The following is a 20,079-nucleotide window of genomic DNA, read 5'->3' on the forward strand; positions in this document are numbered from 1 at the left end:
ATGCAGACTAAAGGAATTGTGACAGGGCTGCCAAAATTTAAAGTGGAAGGTATGCAGAAAATATGTGAAGCATACCAATTTGGGAAGCAAACAAAGCATGTGTTTCCACGTAACAAATATGAGCAAAAATGCACTAGATGTTATGCATTCAGATGTATGGGGTCCTACGAAGACCATATCTATGGGAGGTTGTAGGTATTATGTGACGTTTATTTGATGACCACACAAGGAAAGTATGGGTATACTTCATGAAGGAGAAGAGTGAGGTGTTTCAGAATTTCAGAGTTATGGTTGAAAAGCAAACAGGAAAATATGTAAAGTGCCTAAGGTCAGATGGAGGGGGAGAGTACTTCTCCAATGAGTTCTCTGAATTTTTGAAGAAGAATGGTATTCGGAGACAGTTTACATGCAGATACACTCCGCAGCAAAATGGAGTTGCTGAGCGGAAAAACAGGCACATTGCTGAAATTGCGCGAGCATTGATGGAAGAGAAAAATATGCCGCATAGTTATTGGGCTGAGGCTGTTTCTACAGCAGTATACATCATGAATAGGACTCCAACTGCAGCCATACATGATGTAACTCCAGAGGAGAGGTTTACTGGCACAAAACCAGATTTGTCTCATCTGAAAGTCTGGATGCATTGCATATGTGCATGTGCCAGATGAGCTGAGAACTAAGCTGGATCCGAAAGCTGAAAAATGTGTGTTTATTGGATATTCCCTTGAGCAAAAGGGATACAGGTGTTATAACCCTGCTACAGGTGAGTTGAGGGTAAGCAGGGATGTTGTCTTTGATGAGATGAGCAGCTGCTGATGAAAAAGAAGCTGTTGGGGCTGATGTGAGTGGAAGTGTGGTTGCACAGAATGCAGGTCAGCAATCACAGTCTTTGAGTGGACCAGGAGAGTCCTCATCTAGTGGGTCTATTTTGATAGACCATGGAGTGGCAGGCTGCGTCATAATACCAGTCTTGCAAATGTGATTAATACATCACGTAAAGGAAAAGAGAAAGTGGTTGAGCCCCTTGGTATGCCTGACATTTCTGCAGAGCATTCTCATGTTGATGGAGAGTCTAGTGGCTCAGATATGAGCCTTGATGAGGAGAGCTCTTGGGATCCCAGCTATGAGAACACCTAGTGTAAAGAAGGCTATGGAAGCCATGAATGAAAAGCTGCGAAGATCTAGGAGAGTGAAAAATCCTGTGCAAAGATTTACCTATGATGGTTATGTGGCACATCACTATGCATATATGGTAAATGTTGTGCAGGTTGTTGAGCCCACATGCATTGATGAGGCTATTGGAAATGTGTGCTGGGAGAAAGCTATGGATGAGGAGATGAATGCACTATATGGAAATGAAACTTGGGACTTAGTGCAATTGCCTGAAGGCAAGAAAGCCATTGGATGCAAGTGGGTGTACAAAGTAAAACATAACAATGATGGAAGCATAAACAGGTACAAGGCTAGATTGGTAGCCAAAGGATATGCTCAGACATATGGCATTGATTATGAGGAAACTTTTAGCCTAGTTGCCAAGATGGCAACAGTGAGAGTTGTGATAGCAGTGGCTGCGTCAAAGCAATGGTCTTTACATCAGATGGATGTAAAGAATGCATTTTTGCATGGGGATTTGCAAGAAGAGGTGTATATGTTGCAGCCACCTGGTCATGAGGATGTGGGTCACCCCGAGCATGTTTGCAGGTTGAAGAAAGCCTTGTATGGCTTAAAGTAAGCACCAAGAGCATGGTCTGACAAGATTTTTGAATAGCTTGTCACTATTGGCTTTCATGTAGCCAATGCAGATTTCTCGCTGTATGTGCTTGTTGTCATCTATGTAGATGACTTGATCATTGCGGGGGACCATGATGCAGAGATCTTTGATGCAAAGATCTTGCTTAGATAGAAGTTTGAGATGAAGGATCTGGGGGAGCTCAGATATTTCTTGGGCATTGAGGTGATTAAGTCACCACATGGTATTGGATTACTACAGAGACAGTATGGCTTGGACATGTTGTCCAAGTATGGTATGACAGGCTATAAGCCTATCTCAGTGCCATTGGATCAGAATGGCAAGTTGAGTGCAGATTCAGGAGAGATTCTGGAGGATCCTACTATGTATAGACGCATAGTAGGAAGCTTGATATACATGATGATCACCAGGCCAGATTTGAGCTATGTTGTTGGGTTGGTGAGTCAGTTTATGCAGGTTCCGCGGAAATCGCATTTGGATGCATTGAGACGCATACTGAGGTATGTGAAGTCTACTTTGCATTGTGGACTATTCTATGAGACTGGGAGAGAGATATGTGTACATGGGTACATAGATGCTGATTGGGCTGGTAGTATCTCAGATAGGAGATCTACTAGTGGATTCATGTTTTCTTTGGGGAGTGCTGCTATGACTTGGAGCAGCAAGAAGCAGCCTACTATTGCTCTATCCAGTACAGAGGCCGAGTACAGAGGAGCTGCTATGGCAGCATGTAAGGTAGCTTGGTTGAGAAAGCTACTTTGGCAGATTTGGGTCTATCAGTGGATAGACAAGTTGTCATTTTCTGTGACAACATTAGCAGTATACAGTTGGCCAGGAACCCAGTATTTCATGCTCGTACGAAGCATATAGAGGTCCACTACCATTTTGTCAGAGAGAAGGTCTTGGCAGGAGACCTTGACCTTGTTTATGTCAGCACAGAGGATCAGGTAGCTGACATCTTCACCAAAGCATTGGGTACAGAGAAGCTCTGCAGATTCAGGGCTTCGCTTGGTGTACATGAGATGGAGTTGAGCTCGAGGGGGAGTGTTGAGATATCGAGCTCGTCTAGTGAGGCGAAGGACACTAATGACCCGCCTGGGGGATAGGCCCCACACTTACACCACTGGCATGGTTGGTGAGATCTTGGGTGATATGCGGCCAGTGGGATGACAGGCTGTGTGACAGCCATTCTAGAGACTGGCATAGTTATAGCGCCAGCTCATTTAGTTGGGTTCACACTATAGAGAACCCGTGTATGTATTGGTTGAGTACCTCTCATATTATGAGTACTCTTATCTTGTATATGGTGTGTTGAGTGTTGAGTGAAGAAGAAGAAGATATTCAGCCTCTCACCTTGTGTATTCTCTATTAGGGTTTTGTGAGTGTGTGTGTGCTTGCAAGAGCTCAAGCTCTCTTCCCCCTTGCATCTTTTCAAAAATGAGATATTTTGGAGGAATGATGAATTTTTGACACCTTGGTAAGGATAGGGGGACCTTTGAGGTAGACGCCTCCTTCACATGTGTGGGAGGGTTTTTAATTCAAAAATATTGAGCTATTTTTATCTCTCCTCTCTCCTAGATCAAACTGGGAGATAAACTGGATCAAAATGGGAACTAAACTGGTACAAATCTTGTCCAAATTCAGCCAAACTGAAGCTCAAAAATTCTAGAACTAATTAGTGGCCTCCCTCACCTATAAATAGACCCTCATTCTTCTGTATTCTCATTTGTGAACTATACCGTGCCAGTATTACACATTAAAATAAACATATTTTCTATTATCTCTTAAAAATCCTCTACTTTTGGAGAGATTGGAGTTTCTCTCTCTCTTCAACAACTCTTGGAGCTTTCCTCTCACCTAACTAAACCAATTGATTGGTTGGGGGCTTCCTTCTAAGATAAAGAAGCAAGCCAAACCTAAAGGTAAGAAGAATTTCACGGTTTTTTTGTTAATATTCTCAATGATTTCACTTCTCAATCTCTCTCAAGCTTTAGAAGTTTCTAATTAACTATTTTTAAGGTAAATTAAACTTTCTCTAAAAATTTTAATGAATAATCAAGAAAAGTTAATCTTTATGCTTAATTAGAATTCTTTTTATGTATATCTCTCTCTCCCAAAATAAGAGTCATTCCTCATCATCCACATCAATCCACATCATCTACATCAATCCACATTATCCACACATCAATCCACATCATCCATACATCCATCTACATCAATCCACATCATCCACATCATCCACATCCATCCACATCATCCACATCAATCCATAATCATCCACATCATCCACATCAATCCACATCATCCACATCAATCCACATCATCCATAAATCCATCTACATCAATCCACATTATCCACACATCAATCCACATCATCCATACATCCATCTACATCGATCCACATCAATCCACATCATCCATACATCCGTCTACATCAATCCACATTATCCACACATTAATCCACATTAATCCACATCATATCTCATTCATTCACATCCCGATTCACATACTAACACATTCATTCACGTCCCTTATCCTTCATTCACATCCTGATTCACATCACATTACATCCATTCACATCCCTTATCATTCATTCACATCCTGATTCATATGCTATCACATTCATTCATATCCTATATCATTCATTCATATCCCTTATCATTCATTCACATCCCGATTCACATGCTATCACATTCATTCACATCCCTTATCATTCATTCACATTTATCTGATTCGCCTTCCATCTCATCGCACCTATTTACCTCTCATTCTCATCACTTCTATTCCCATCACATCCATTCTCTATTCATTCTCATCTATCTGATTCATATCACATATCATCACATCTATCTACCTCTCATTCTCATTATTGATATAAAGATTCTTTACACATCTATTTATGCATAAGAATAACTTCAGTGGGAAATAACAATTTTATAAAAATCCGTTTATGCATCTATTTATGCATAAATTCAATTTTAAGGAGAAAAAAAAATCCTTTTATGCGTCTATTTATGCATAAATTCAATTTTAATGAAAGTAACACTTTTATAATTAAAAAAAAATTCTTTTGTGCATCTATTTATGCATAAAAAATCAATTTTGATGAAAGCAGCACTTTTATAATCAAAATATTCCCAATATGCATCTTTCTATGCATATAAATTAATTCTAATGAAAATAACACTTTCATAATAAAAATATTTCTAATATGCATTTTTCTATGCATAGAATAAAAATAAGAGTTTTAGAATACACAAGCGGTGTGGGGATTACTCTTTTTGAATAATAAAAGATAAAACTTATTTCACAAAATTTAAGAAAATTTTGCCATAACCTCCTTTGTATGGCTGACCATTTTTCAAATTTTTCTACCCTTAAGTTACTTAAAAATTATCCCCAAATGGTCTAAAGCATTCTAAACTAATCAAATTCCACTTTCAAATGAGAATTAATATGAAAAGTTGAATTCCAATAATTAGATTACTTATCTAGGATAAAGAAAGGCTGAATTTAAGAAGAAGAGAGGGGGAAAGCCTTTCCAGCAAGGCATAGCATCATTTTACATTTTAAAACAAAACAAAAATCAGGAATAAGAAAAAGTAAGATTTCTGACTTACATGAATTTCTAGGAGCTTTCCTTTGGCTTGATGGTTAGAGGCATCTACGCTTGTTTGCAACAAGAGTGGCCACCAATTTTTTAGAAGAGGGAATGGTAAAAAACTAATGAATTATTAATAGATTCACAGTTTTTGGCTCTGGGGAGGAGTAGAGTAATAGTGCATAAAACACTATTAACCATTTACAAATGGGGAGGCTTCAGCTATAGGAAAAAGTGAGCCTCTAACCAAGCAAACTTATTCTAGAATTTTCCAGATCAGTTTGGTCAATTTTTGACCATTTTTAGGTCAGTTTAGCTTACTTTTTGGATCTAGTTGAAGCAAGAGAGAGGAGAGATGAGAATATCTCATTATTTGTGAGTTTAAAACTCACCCACACATGTGAAATAGGCGCCTCCTTCATGAGGGGAATTCCCCCACACTAAGGTGTCAAAAATGCATCATTTCTCTAAATCTCTCTTCTTTTTTAACTAATATCCTTGTCCTTAGTCAACTCTTCATCTTATGTGAGTATTTACACATTTTTGGGGGGATTTTCTTTATTTCTTCAATTTACCTCATCCCTACATTTAGATGAATCTGATTGGCCCCTCTGAACCTTTATTTAAATTTTTTCAAAAATCTGAACCCTTAGGTAAGGCCTTATGAACAGATTATAATTGATTTCTAATGCACCTTCAGAAAATATTTTTGAACTTATGTTTTGGAAAAATTTATTTTAATAAGAAGAGATATTTTTTCATCTCATTAGGAACTCAATGGAGTCTTTTTGGCCCCTTTAATTTGCCATGAGGTTATGGAAACATTTAACTTTTTGACAAATAGGAGCCCGCCATGTAAGAAAAAACCATTGGTGATTAAGAGAGGTGTAAGAGTGGTCAAAGGGTGCACTTTTTCCCCCAAAAAGGGGAGAGGTAATTTTATGATTTTCGGACCTGCACAGCTGCAGTGGGTGTCCTATTCATAATGTACATTAGCTACTGCTTCTACCCAAAGATAATGTGATTTATGTGTTAATTTTTCAGAAATTTTGCCATAGCTCCGCTGCTATTACTGATAATTTTCAATAATTTTGAAAGCATAAAGTTTTAGTAATACAATATGATAGAATAACTATCATTTGGATCAATATCCAATTATGGACTTGATTCCTAAGTTTTTCATAAATTAAGTAGTATAAAAACATTGAAAAGCTAATTCTTTGGCCTCTAAGTTGACAAGCATAGAAATTACTTTTAGATTTGAGAATTGCTTCATGAAAAGCATCATTTGAATATAGAATTGGTCATAGGAATGACCATTCTTTGGGGGAGAGAGAGATATGCTTAAAAAATATTTTAATTTAAGCATAAATGGAAACTTTATAAGATTTATCACTAAAATTCATTACAGAGCTACAATTGCATTAAAGAGCCATTTAATTGAATACTTCTCAAGCTTGGGAGGGGTTGAGAAGTGAGAAACATTTAGAGATTAAGAAAAAGACCATAAAGTCACACTTTAACTCTTATTTTGCTTGATTCTTTAGTCTAAGGAGAGGCCCCCAACCAATCATATGGTTTAGTATGTTGATGAAGACTCCAAAGAAGGTTGAAGAGAGAGAGAAGCTCCAATCTCTCCAATTTGTAGAGGATAATAGAAAATATGCTTATTTTAGAGTAATATTGGCATGGTCTAGTTCACAGATGAGAATACAAAAGAATGAGAGTCTATTTATAGGTGAGGGAGGCCACTAACTGAGTCCAACTAAGTTCTAAAATTTTCCAGCTTCAGTTTGGCTGAATTTGGACAAGATTTGGACCAGCTTGGCTCCCTTTTTGATTTGGTTTGATCCAGCAAAGAGGAGAGGTAAAAAATATTCTATTATTTTTAAGTTTAAAACTCCTCCACACATGTGAATCAGGCGCCTCCTTGAAGGCTCCCCTTTCCTTACCACCAAGGTGTCAACAATGAATGATTACTCTAAAATATCTCAAATTTTTAGTAATATTTCATCATTTTCAACTAATAAATCTTGTACTCAGTCAACTCTTCATCTTATGTGGGCATTTACTCATTTTTGGGTATTTTCTTTTATTCATTGGATTTATCTCATCCCAACACTTGGATTAATCTTATTGGTCCATAGGAACCTTAATTGGACCATAATCCAAAATTTTCAAAAAATCTTGACCCTTAGGCTAAGGTCTTTTAAATCATTTTTAATTAGTTCTAATTGCACCTTGGAAAATTTATTTTGATTTTGTGTTTCAAGGAAACATATTTTTGATATTTGTGAAATTTATATACCCAAAATATCTTAATATTGGCTCTCTAGAAATTTTCATCTCACTAGGCAAAAAATAACATTTTCTTGTATTCAAAATCATGGAATGATTACAGGGGATTGAAGTGTAGGCTTATTCATTATTCAGGCTGAGGAGGAATCTTACATTCTCTCCTAGTTGAAAGATGCGAGATGTCCTCATCTCGCAAAGTAGGGGTAATCCTTTTTGCCAACTCTTCATCTTTCTCTCACGTGGCGTCTTCTAGAAGGAAGATCTTCCACTTTACTAAGAGTTCTCTGCTGAGGATTTTGCTCCTGAGAATATTCTCCCAAACGTCAAGGATTTCCTCAGGTTGGAGTACCATCTGGCCTTGAGTCAGAGAGATTAATTGTTCATTCATCAAGCACGTGACTCGGGCTGGGTTTATACTTCTTAAGCAAACTGACATGAAATACATTATGTACCTTTGTTAAAAAACCATCCTAAGGAGGATCAAACACTAGCTCCATTGCATAGTTGAATAGAAATGAAGAAGATGAAGTTAAGCTACTAATCAAGAAGTAATTAGCATAATGATGAGCATAATGACAACATAAGTGAGGGGCAATAAAATGTATTGATTTCAATAGATGAGAGCCTCTTTATATAGGCTGAAGTACATGAGGATTAAGCTCAAGATTAGGTGTTAATCATCATCTAAATCATCTCCATCTTCCCTCCTAGATTCAAGCACCTAAAAGTGACCACCAACCCTAGAATCTTGCTAATCACACCAATGCTACCTAATCAAGAGATCACGACCCCTTTGGCTGATGTTGAGCTCCTAAATGACTCTTTTACATCATGGTAAGGTTGCATAATAACCTTTGTATCCATTTGCTCATAATCTATGACTTTAGTGCATAGTGCTAGTTACAAGGTATGTGCCCTACACATCATTTTAGTGAAGGTGTTTGCCATATTTTTAACACCCCTCCTCAAACACTGAATCCACTCAATGATGCAGTTGGTCATGCTGACTCTCATGAGCCTAATTAACCACCCAATGCTCAGTGATAGCATGCATGAGCGTGGTCTGACTAGCAATGCCATACATAGGTTATGCCAATGTGAACTCAGAGGCTTTAGTCATGCGTACAAAAGAGGTATGGGACGACTTTAGAAGAGTGTGACAAGACGTGGCTACATGTATGAGTGAAGAGGACACCCATGTGTATAGGGCATGCCCTTGCTTTTAGCACTTTAGAATAAATGATTTGATCTAATCATAGATAGGGCCTCATGATGGTGGCCCTTGTCTTCATCTTTTTCTTCTTCTTGGTCTTCTTCCTGCTGCACTTCTTCCATGATGTAGACTCGTTGCATCTTCTTCTTGGCAAAATAATTCTTCTCTACATGACCAGGTTTGTGACAAAAGTCACAAATGAGATTGTTGTTGTTGTAGCCCTTGTTGTAGTTGCCTTTGTTGTAGCCCTTGTTGTAGTTGCCTTTGTTCTTGCCATACCTACTAGATCCTGCATAATAAGCATTTTCAGTAGACAAGGTTGATGACGATGGAGACTCCATTTGCTTGGTCTTTAGTTTTCTCTCCTCCTCAAGAAGAGATGCTTCAATGTATCTAGCTGTACATCAACAACTCATTAGGGAAGCTCAGTTGAGGGACCACCACCACCTATTCCTCGGGGCCCAACCTCTCTTAAGCCAACATTAGAAACCATACCAGAACTGTCATCAAGTCGGGAAATGAAAAGTGAACTCATTTCACAAGCTCATAGCAAAAGGTCTGCACCAATTGACACCCCAATTGAAAGGGGGTAATCTGCCACCACCTAGCCTTGTCTTCCCATGCAATGATGAAGTTATTGATGCTAATGAGGACATGGCAAATGAGATGTGGGCTGCAATTCATGAGAAAGTTAATGAGAACATGTCTTCTATTAGTTCGCCTCCATTCTCTGAGGTGGATTTTACCAGGAGTACGGAAAACAAATTTAGACATCCAAGCATCCAGGAGGAAGTTCAAACAATTGTTTCTCCTAGAAGTAAGCATACAATGAAAACCTTACCATCATATCTGGGAGAATATGAGAACTGTTCTCAAACCTTGAGGATACCCTCCATGCATAAAAGGTTGACAAAGGAGAAAGATATGAGTATGGTGCAAGCTATTTTGTCAGCACCAGTGGCTTGTACCTTACCTTTGCTTGATTTGATAAAAATTCGACCTGAGTTGTGGAATGATATTGCCACATGTTTGTCAGAGCAGGTATTGCTACAAAAGGGTCACCATGAGTGTACTATACACCTTGAGACAAAGCATGTAATGCCAGTTCCTATCAACAAAGTAGGAAAATTTTGTGAAGACAATCAGGGAAATGCTACCCTCCCATTAGAAGTGCGAAAAGTATCTTCAACTGCAATACTTGATAGTGGTGCAGGAGTGGGCATTGTGACAAGGTCCATTTGGGAAAAGTGGGGCAAACCAGCTATTAGGAGTACAAGGATGCGCTTGCAGCAAGCAGATGGAAGCTTAGAACATCCCCTTGGGCTGCTTGAGAACATATTGGTCACCACATGTGGGATTGAATATGAGCACACCTAAAGTTGCAGTAGTGGATTTTGGAAAACATCCAAACTATGAAGTGATATTGGGTAGACCATTCATGCGACAATTTCAAATGATTCAAGATTGGGGATACAATTATTTGTACCTCCGACATGATTCTGTCATCACAAGGGTCAACCTAAGGAATCACTCATATCGTGATGTAACAAGGTCTCCAATAGATGAGTTTGATTCTGCTTCATCTGAGGGCTCAAGAGTTACATTGTCAGACGGGCGAGAAGATCTATGGATGTGTGGAGCCTCATGTAAGGATTTCAACACTGAGAGACTTAAGGGTAATCGAAGTGTATCAGACGAGGCATACATTCCACAACCCTTCCCCGAGCATTTAATTGATCCACTAGAATGGAGTCATGTCCTTGCGACATTATCGACATGTGCTTTACCTAAGCCAATTCAATTCTGTGACTCAGATGGATATGACATTATTCCTGTACTAATGGTACAACCACGTGCCCTTCTAGATGGTTTGTACTATAGGAATGCTTCCACAACAGCACTGCATGTAGAAGAAGTCTCAGTGGAGAGTTTAACACTCAAATCTGCTAATGATGCTGATCAAAAGGGTGGTGTTTCTACCTTACAAAACCCACTTTCAAAATCTGTTCTTGAAGCTCCAAAACAAATGATGTGGATAATTGATGAGTACTCAAGTGAGGGCCATGGCTGGCATGTTCCAACTACTCTAGTTGCTTCTCAAAGAAGGCCAGGTAAGAAGGAATTATCAATGTGGCTACCCAAAGATGCGTACAAACTTGTACCATCTAGTCCAGTTGCTAAGCCTCCTAAGAAGCACATCATTTCCAAGCCTAAACCTCGGACTGTTACTCGATGGGTCCCAAAACATGTTCTTAAAGCACAAGGCTATTATGAGGGTGCAACAGCAATTTGGCTTCCAAAATGCCATGCTTTGGCAGGGGTAAAAGAGTGTTTTAGAAAGATTCCAAAAGCCACCCTTGATTTTCCATATCCGTGGGTGCAAAAGAAATCAACACAAACTCTTCAAGAAAGGAAAGGTGGCTGTGATAGCACCTACAAATCTACTTGTGTTGATCTTTCTAAAACATGTATTGAAACACCGGTTGTCCCAAATTCTCCTTGTTACACAATTTCATCCTCAACTGGTGTACCTAAGACACAACTTCACATGAGTCTCATTTGAGCATAGATTCTAGAACTTCAAAGCCTAAATCCTCTTATCTTGCTCAAATTCCAAGACAATTGATAAAAATCCCACCCAAGAAGGACATACCTAAAACCAAAGATAAGGCATTAACACTACAAATGAAGCTCTTTGGTAGATCAATGTTTGAATAGTGTGGTTCCTTAGGCCTTTAGAGGATTATGTTCTTTTTGAGATGATCTCCACCACGAGTGCAAGGGTAAGTTCAACGACTCCACAATAAGATCGACAAGCCAGGGCACTTTTCTCCCATTGGGTTTTTCCCCTCGGCTATATTCGGTGATTGGCACCAATGGCAAATTTTTTTTTCTTTTCTTTTCGTGTTTGTTAATAAAAATTTTGCAGAAATCTTCGCTAAAACAAGAGCATCAAACACGCCCCAATAGTCCACCTATCGTGCGCACAAATTAGGAAGGGGAGAGACATGCTACGCCTACAAAGATCAAGGAGGAGCAATCTGCACAAAATCAGCAATGCATCAATGCAAACGAACAACATCAACAAGGCACTACAACAGGTGTATTCAAATCTTAATCTTTATTTCTTTATGTGCTCTTATCTTTCAAATATATGGTTTGCATGTTTACACAATGTTGGCTGCTTGAAGTTTTTGATTAGTTGTTAAAATATGGTGAGTGAATTCTAGAGTCTTAGAAGACTTAGGAAAAGATATTTCTATCTAAAGACAGTGTAGGATATATACCAAGGGAATATGCCAAGTTCTTATGCTTTCAAGGTATATTAGTTATCCCTAGTGGTAGCTACCTATTAGATATGAGCTAGGTGCTAGGAGTAATAAAAATTTATAAAAAAATTATACCCTAAAAAAACATATATATACAAAGTAAATTGAGACATGATGTGTCTACAGCCATGTGGAATTCTTGGTAGGACCTGGGGTTGTCTTAGCACCTTGGGGCCGATGCCTTCGTTTCCATGGGGTGAACACTGATGTCGAAAAGCTTCAGAGAAAGACCTTTGAGGAATCTATCGCCTTGATAGATGTTGGTAGGACTCTGGGGTACACTATGGGCCCTCGAGACCGATGCCCTCATCTTCATGGGGTACTCCTTAGGTCATAAAAGAAAGAAAAAGGGTCTGTCGCCCTTGAGATACTTAGCGGTCTTTAGATTCTCTTGGCGGAGGTCTCTTGGCCATTGCTTGGGTCTCTTTGGGATGGAACCTTAATCTTTATCACCTTCTACACACACATCAAAAAGAAAAGAAAAAAGAAAAGAAAAAGAAAAAGAAAAAAAAAACGAGTTCCAATCACCTTTGCTCATATTTAGGAGTAGGTTTGCCACTTAGGAATAACTTACATACTTGTAGGACATTGAGACTGCGGTCATAACCGGCGGCGTACAAAGCACACTTGCCTTTGCATAGCATTATCTACCACTTAAGTCTCACTTTGACTAGTCTTTACTCACCTATTTTAGTACTCATTAAAACTTTAATTAGCCTTGCACTTGTATGCTCACGTGTGAAATTATCATTGCTGGTTTTTCTTTTCTTTTCTTTTTTTCAATAAGAGACTTTACTTGTATCCATTGTTTTTTTGTTGCAGCTCTTGCTACTACCGCGCTCGAGGACGTGCGCAAAATAGGAAGGGGGGAGTGTTGCATGAAGATCAATACAAGGATGCAACAAAAAAGACACTTAGGGCTCTTGAAAAGAGTTCCAAGTTGTGGATGAGTGTGGGAGTGGGTTTGACAATAATCCCACATGGGAACTTTTGGAAGTTTTAGAGTTTTTGTATAAAAAGTGGCTCATTTGAGAGCTTAAGGGGACATTGGGAAAACTCATGTTTGAGCTCTCTTGAGACTAGCTCTCCCTCTTCTTCCATAGAGGTGCAAGCCTTCTCTCTCCCCATCTACATTGTTGTAAGTTCTATTCTTTTGTTAATTCAATGCAATGAGTTGATATTTGTCTCTCTTCTCATGTCAATTCTCTAGTGTGCATGTTTCTTATTGATAGCTTCAAGGGTTGTGTGCATGCTAGGGAAATGAGTATTTGAGAATGAAGAATGCTTTGATCTTGTGTAAGCAATAGCTAAGCTTTCTTCTTGTTTGGATGTATGGATGAGTGGAATGTGGAGTTGAGTGAGCAATAGCAAGATTGAGCTTGAGTGTGTGTTGAGTCTATGTCATTAGTAGTAGTTTTCTTAGCATTCTCTCCATCAAATGGATAAGCTTTTGTGCACCGGTAACGGGTTGAATCCCTAGCTCCGAAAGGGATGCAAATCCCATTGGATTGAGCTAAGTGTGGATCATACTACTCTTGCTACAAGTGAGAGAGTTATTCCGTCTCTCCAAATATCAAGAATAAATAAAAGACAAGTGCAAGGAGAGAATCTCCATGTTGCAAGAAAAGGTGATTTTCAAGTAGAGTGGCACATGGCGAAGGATCTTAAAACACTTAAGTGCATGTATAACGTTAGTAAACATTAGGAAGTGAATGGGGTCTTCTTGGGCCCTTTAATTTGCCCAAGCCTAATCAAGGTGATTAAGGAATAGCCAAATGGGAGGTTGCCATGTGGACTGAAATGTTGGGTTTTTAAGAGAGGTGTAAGAGTGGTCAAAGGGTGCACTTTTTTCCCCAAAAGGGGGGGGGAGGGGGCAATTTTACAATTTTCGGACCTCCATAACTTCTACATACAAGCTCCGATTTGAGCGGAGATTACAGATCCATGATCTACGCATCAAGAGCTTTCCATAGATATGTTACATGATATGGTTTTATCCGCTAGATTTTAAATTCCATTTTTCCTCCAAAATTCAAATTTGAATAAAGTAGCCGTTTTGAAGCTTTTAATTAGAAAACGTTTCTTCTTAAGAGAAAAGGCTTGACTCCCTTAAACTGCCAAATAAAAGGGCCCAAGAAGCCTTCCATTGAGGTCCTAATGGGAGGCAACTCAAAGTCTCCTTGTCTTTACTGCAAAGAATCAGCTCAAGTATTGGATTCCAAATGGTGGAAGAGAGCACCTAATAGAGATAAAGTTGACCCTAACTTCAAGGCCATTCTTGACATTCCACTATGTAATGTTCACATATGCACATTGCATGGTCTATGTCGAAGTATTGAGAAATTGGTATTTTTGTATATTGGAATTGCTTGGAAACTCCATCCCAAAAAAAATTAGAAAGGATGCTCTTCAAGCATTGGAAAAAGTGTTATCCGATATAGGTCTGCATGGAGGTGATGTTCATATCACAAAGGATTTTAAAAAGTCTACCAATGGCAAGGAGGTACCAATCAAGCCCTCTATTGGTGGTGTTAAGGCAAGAAGATTCTTGTCTCGACCCAAACACAGTAGTAAGCAAGTAAGGCAAGGTAGAACAGTTTCAAGGATTGTGGAAGCAAGTCCATAATGCCGTGATTGTGGAAGCAAGTCCATAATGCCGTGAAAGATCATGAGGCAGATGGGGAAGCACGAAATGTGAAGGCAGAGGTGTGGAGGTCTCTTGATCAACTCTTCATGTTCTGTGACAATATAACATGGACAAAGAGTGATTACAAGAACTTTGAAGAGGCAATTAAACATTTTGGGAAGTCAATGAAAGACGCGTGGACAGCCTGCAATATAACTCACTACATGGTAAAGTTCTGTCTTCTTATTTTACTTAAGTGTGATTCTCTTTTTTTTAATAACTTACTATGCATTCTTATGTCTTTGTGAAAACAACATATCATCTACAACCACCTTCCCTATTTTGTCAAAAAGTATGGATGCCCAACAATTTGGTCTACCCAAGGCATGGAGAAGTCTCACTACATGGCACGTAATGCATTTTTCAGACACACACAACACTACGGAGGGAGTCAAAAGGCAAATAGTCTGAAGGAAGTCTTCCAATGGTTTTACCGAGGCATACTACAGAGGCTGCATGCTAAAAGAAAAGTTGCTAGCTCCAAAGTCAAGCTTGCTTTTATTCTAGCCCAAAAGCAAAGACGAAGACAAACTTTGGACAATTCAATGGCAGCAGAGAGACATAGACAATGGGAGGGATTCGAAGATATTTAGAAACCATAAATGGACAAGTAAACATGAATAGCAGTTTGTAACTTATTGGTGTTATGTCCACATGTTTTCAAACTCAATCAATAGATTTTTATTTTGTGGAACAAGTGACTCTTGGTGTTATGCCTATATGTTTTGAGACTCCATCAAAAGTATTTCTTTTGTGAAACATGTGATCTATATTAACAAGCATCAATACATCCATGAGCTACACACAAAAAATTCAATCAATACTACTTAATTGCTAGACACACTATTGATCCTTACCAATAAGGTACTGAGTGTGTACTGAGTGTCAAACGCTTTTAGAAGCTACTGAGTGTGGGAAGAGTACTGAAGTGTCGTACAGTGATGGGACAAATGCAAAAGGGAAAGGTAGAGGATCAAAGACTTTGTACAAATCAGTTCAACTTCAACATAATGTTTGTGCTATATTTGATGACTAAATCCTATTACTCCCAGGGCCTGCCAATCGGAACTCTCTTTTTGATCTTGATTGGACTCTTTTTCTTCCTTGTTGGCTTGATGTCGACTGTCTATTTATCAATGCTTGCCTTTGTTGCTTGTCTGGGAGGGGTATCCTTGTCTTCAGCTATCTCCACGTGTTCTTCTTCTTGGATTGTGTCGCCTGATGCAATCATGGGTGGCTCTCGAAACCTTATGAGCTTGTGTTTTCCATAGCCCTCCAGACATTTGGGCTCCTTAACACCACATGCTAATGCATAAGAAGTGTAAGACAAAAAGTAAGAGGCCCTAGAGGCCTGCTTATTCACATAATCCCCAAATATATCTATGGCAGATAACCTCTCTATCAAAATGATCTTTTCCTTTTGCCATGAAAGATCATGTCCAACTAAAACCCTAGACAAACATTTAAAGAAGTAAACAATGGCTTCTCCATTGTTGCTCAACTACCTATGGTAAATCAAGATCTTAGCACTGCCTAGATCATGAATATAATGAGCTAGGCTTGACATTTTGCCAAACCCAGCCGGCCTGCTTCCACTTGTTCTCTGGAGGAATGTGTCATCCTCAATTTGTAGCTGCCACATATCAAAAGATTGGAGTGAGAAAATACACAACTACAAAACATTTAAACACAAGATAAAGTATTTGATTTGAAGTAACAAGATCATACCTTCTCCTCTATGCCAACCTCCTTGTCAAGCCTTGAAGCCTGGGCAATAAGGGAAATGGCATATTCCTCACTCAAATTGAACATACACTCTATATCATGGAGGAAGACATAATCTTTACCACCAATCAAGACACCTTGAAGCATGGGCACTGCATAGGTCAAGAGCAGCCACTTGCAGCCCCTCATCCTGGAGAGTGATATCTTCTTCCTGCTCTACCATTTCTGTTGCCACAAGAACATCCTCTTTTTCCTCTGCTTCAGATGTGTCTTCTTCTTCAGCCTCCTGCCCTTGCTCTTCTAGAGAGTACTGACTGAAGATAATGTACATAAGGAATTCCATGGTTTCCTCAAGCACTCTACACTTTCTGGTGTGCAAGTTACAGTTGAATTTATATTCCTCAGGCAGGCTGTCAAATCTTCTATTCACATGGTACCTCAGCCTGTCAATGGAGACAATATGATTTATATGCACAAAAATCTTTTCACCTTCCACAATTCTTCCTGCCTCTGTCAGTTGTTTGAAGGTATCCCAATGGTCTGAAAGAAAATCTCTGTGATGCTCCAGTACAGAGGTCGGGATGTGATGTAGCTTAGATATTAGGATAAATACCACAAGCAAGAAGACTTTTGAATTAGGCTAGTTGAAATGACTGAAGGCATGTTCCACAGCAGGCTGCCTCATGAATTTGCAGGAAAACGCAAGGAGAAGGCTTTAGGAATTTCAAACAGCCGAAATCGCATTTTGTTGCAAATATAAAACTGGGATGTGGAAATTTGGGATTTGGGATGTGGTGGATGGGAATTGCCCAGATATCTGGACATCAAGAATTCTATGGATGGAAGAAATATATATCAAAAAACATTGAAAAGAATATAGAACTCTGACCTTTCTTTTCCTTTTCCATGCTGTTGGAGTTACACTGGTGAATCTTATGCTCTCTCCCAAACTTGAGCTGCAGCCTAGGTAACCTGGAGATCGGGCAGTGGTAGTAGTCTTCAGGCAGGTTGCAGTCTGGGATGGAGTGTGTTGGGTAGGAAGGGATCAGAGAGGGAAGGAAAAGGATGATGGGAGGGTGCTGGCAAGGATGAAAGACGGGGAGGGAAGAGTGGTTATGGAACTAATTATGAAATCATGATTGGCACAAGTTCCAAGGCAAAAAGTGTCCCATTCACATGTGCCAAGTTTTAAACTCTAAGAGATCTGGGTCCCATCCACACGTGTGAAAAAACGACTCCATTCCACACGTGTGGTATTTCAGTAGCTGCCTTGTTTGTATTTTGCACTAATCTTTTCCCTCCTGTTTAATCTCTCCTGTCTTGGCCCTCCCCTCTCAACTCTCTTGCCTCCCTACCTCCCTACTCTGCACCATCAGCATCCTGACCAGTAGCACAGGTTCATCCCCAGCACAGGGTACTCATCAGCAGCACAGCACACCCACAGATAGCTTCCAGGTAAGGTAGATGAGGTTAAGGTTGTTGAAATAACCCACTCAAAGAACACCAGAGGGAAAGTTGCTTATGAGGAGTCACTGAAGCAGCAAATAAAAGAATCCAAATCTGTTATAGATGTGGAGACGGTACAAAGGGAGCTGTAGATACAGAGAAGGTTGCAGGAGCTGGGCCCTAACATAGTTGTCCATATTGAGGATGAAACTTCAGTGAATAATTTTGACTTGACAAAACCATGCTTGGCAGCATTGGCTCATAAGAATGAGTATTGCTCAGATACTATCATTCTTGCAATGCTCTAGTAAGTGTCTTGTATTTTACACTTATTTGCAAAACAATCCTTCTTGTACTCCTTTACACCCTACCCTAATTATTGTTTGGTCCAATGCAGCATGATGAGAAGCTGGCTTAACCATGCTGTATAGCATACAGTTCATATTATTGATCCTGCCATTTCCTCCAGGTTAAGAGATGCAAAGGAAACTCCCATGGATATTTCCAATTGGTTCAGACACTGCAATTTTGATGTTATCGATGTTTTGCTACTTCCATACCATAATAGGTATGTGGGTGATTGCTTCTTTTGGGATTCTTCTTTAAGATTGAGAACTCTTGTAGCCTTTGATTTCTTAATGCTTTTTTCCTTACACAGTGACCACTGGAGCTTTGCTTCTATTGACATCCAGCAGAAGCAATGCTTTATATTCAACTCTCTTAAAAACACACACAGAGAGCTGAAATTGTAAGTGGTGTGTGTTTTTATTTTTAACTTTAAACTTCATTATTTTGATTTAATGCACACTAACTGAATTATATGTATTGCAGTTGTATTAGAAGGTTTCTAGATGCATTGGATCACTGTCCTCCTAATGTCAATCTTTTGGATTCAATAGAGCCAATAAATTTAGAGGTAGAAAGTTGTTCCCTCTACTGATGTCTATTTCATGCTATGCCTTTGAACCTATTGAATAATTTTGTTTTGTTCAGATGTTAACAGTTTCTAACATATCTTTCCAATTGTACAGACACCACAATAAGATGATTCAAGTAGTTGCCGGCGCGGCTAGAGAGTGCTGATCAGTGCCAAATATATACTTTCAAGCTATTTTGAGATAGGACAGCCAGACCTTGTAAGAAAAAATAATTTTCATTTAGCTTCAAAATAATTGATATTGATACAAAGTGTTCTAAATCATCATATGCCATTGCAGATGAGAGAAGATAGCTTCAGCTTGAACTATGTATATAGTTTCAGAGCTGATACAATTTGGAAGTTTTTGAAGTATGCCTCCCCCAAACCTATTGTACCAGCTACTGTCGAGTTGGGTGAGAGCTCTAAAGTCCGAGAAGGTGTCATACACCTTGATGACACAGATGATGCTGATGTGGTGCCACAGGAACAAGGACCTAGTGCTGATGAGGAGAAGCCACAGGAACAAGGACCTGCTGATGTTATTGAGGAGAAGATGGAGCAGCAGCAAACAGATGCTCTAGGGGCAGTAGAGAAGACAATGGAGCAGCACCAAACAAATGCTCTAGGGGCAGTAGAGGAGACAATGGAGCAGCACCAAGAGATTGTATAGGACAGGATGGAGCAGCAGAAAACAGATTCTCCAAAAAAAGATGATACGGAGAGCTTGGACCATGTAGAGCAGCCTCTGGATCAGGTTGTAGATAAATAGAAAATGGTTGTCAAGAATATGTTCTACATATACAATTAAACACTTCTGTATAAAATTTTACTTTATTGAATATAATACCTTTGTTTATGGAGTCTGTGTTATCTCAATTTTTAAATTTTCAATGTCTTTGCATTTTATTGAACTCTCTCTTCTTTTGAGCACCTGCAAAAAAGCAATATGAATCAATAGGGTAAAGTAAACTAATAGCAGTGCTTAATGAGACTAGGATAAGTCAGATGGTCTTGTTTTCTTAACACACCATGTGTGTTAGCATTGTCCAGCAACAACTGATAAAAATGATCAGTAAAAAATATACCCGATTGAGCTAGCTCTATCGCACATC

The sequence above is a fragment of the Cibotium barometz genome, chromosome 36 (assembly GCF_041138505.1).
Source record: "Cibotium barometz isolate CiBa-2024 chromosome 36, ASM4113850v1, whole genome shotgun sequence".
NCBI classification, from domain to species: domain Eukaryota; kingdom Viridiplantae; phylum Streptophyta; class Polypodiopsida; order Cyatheales; family Cibotiaceae; genus Cibotium; species Cibotium barometz.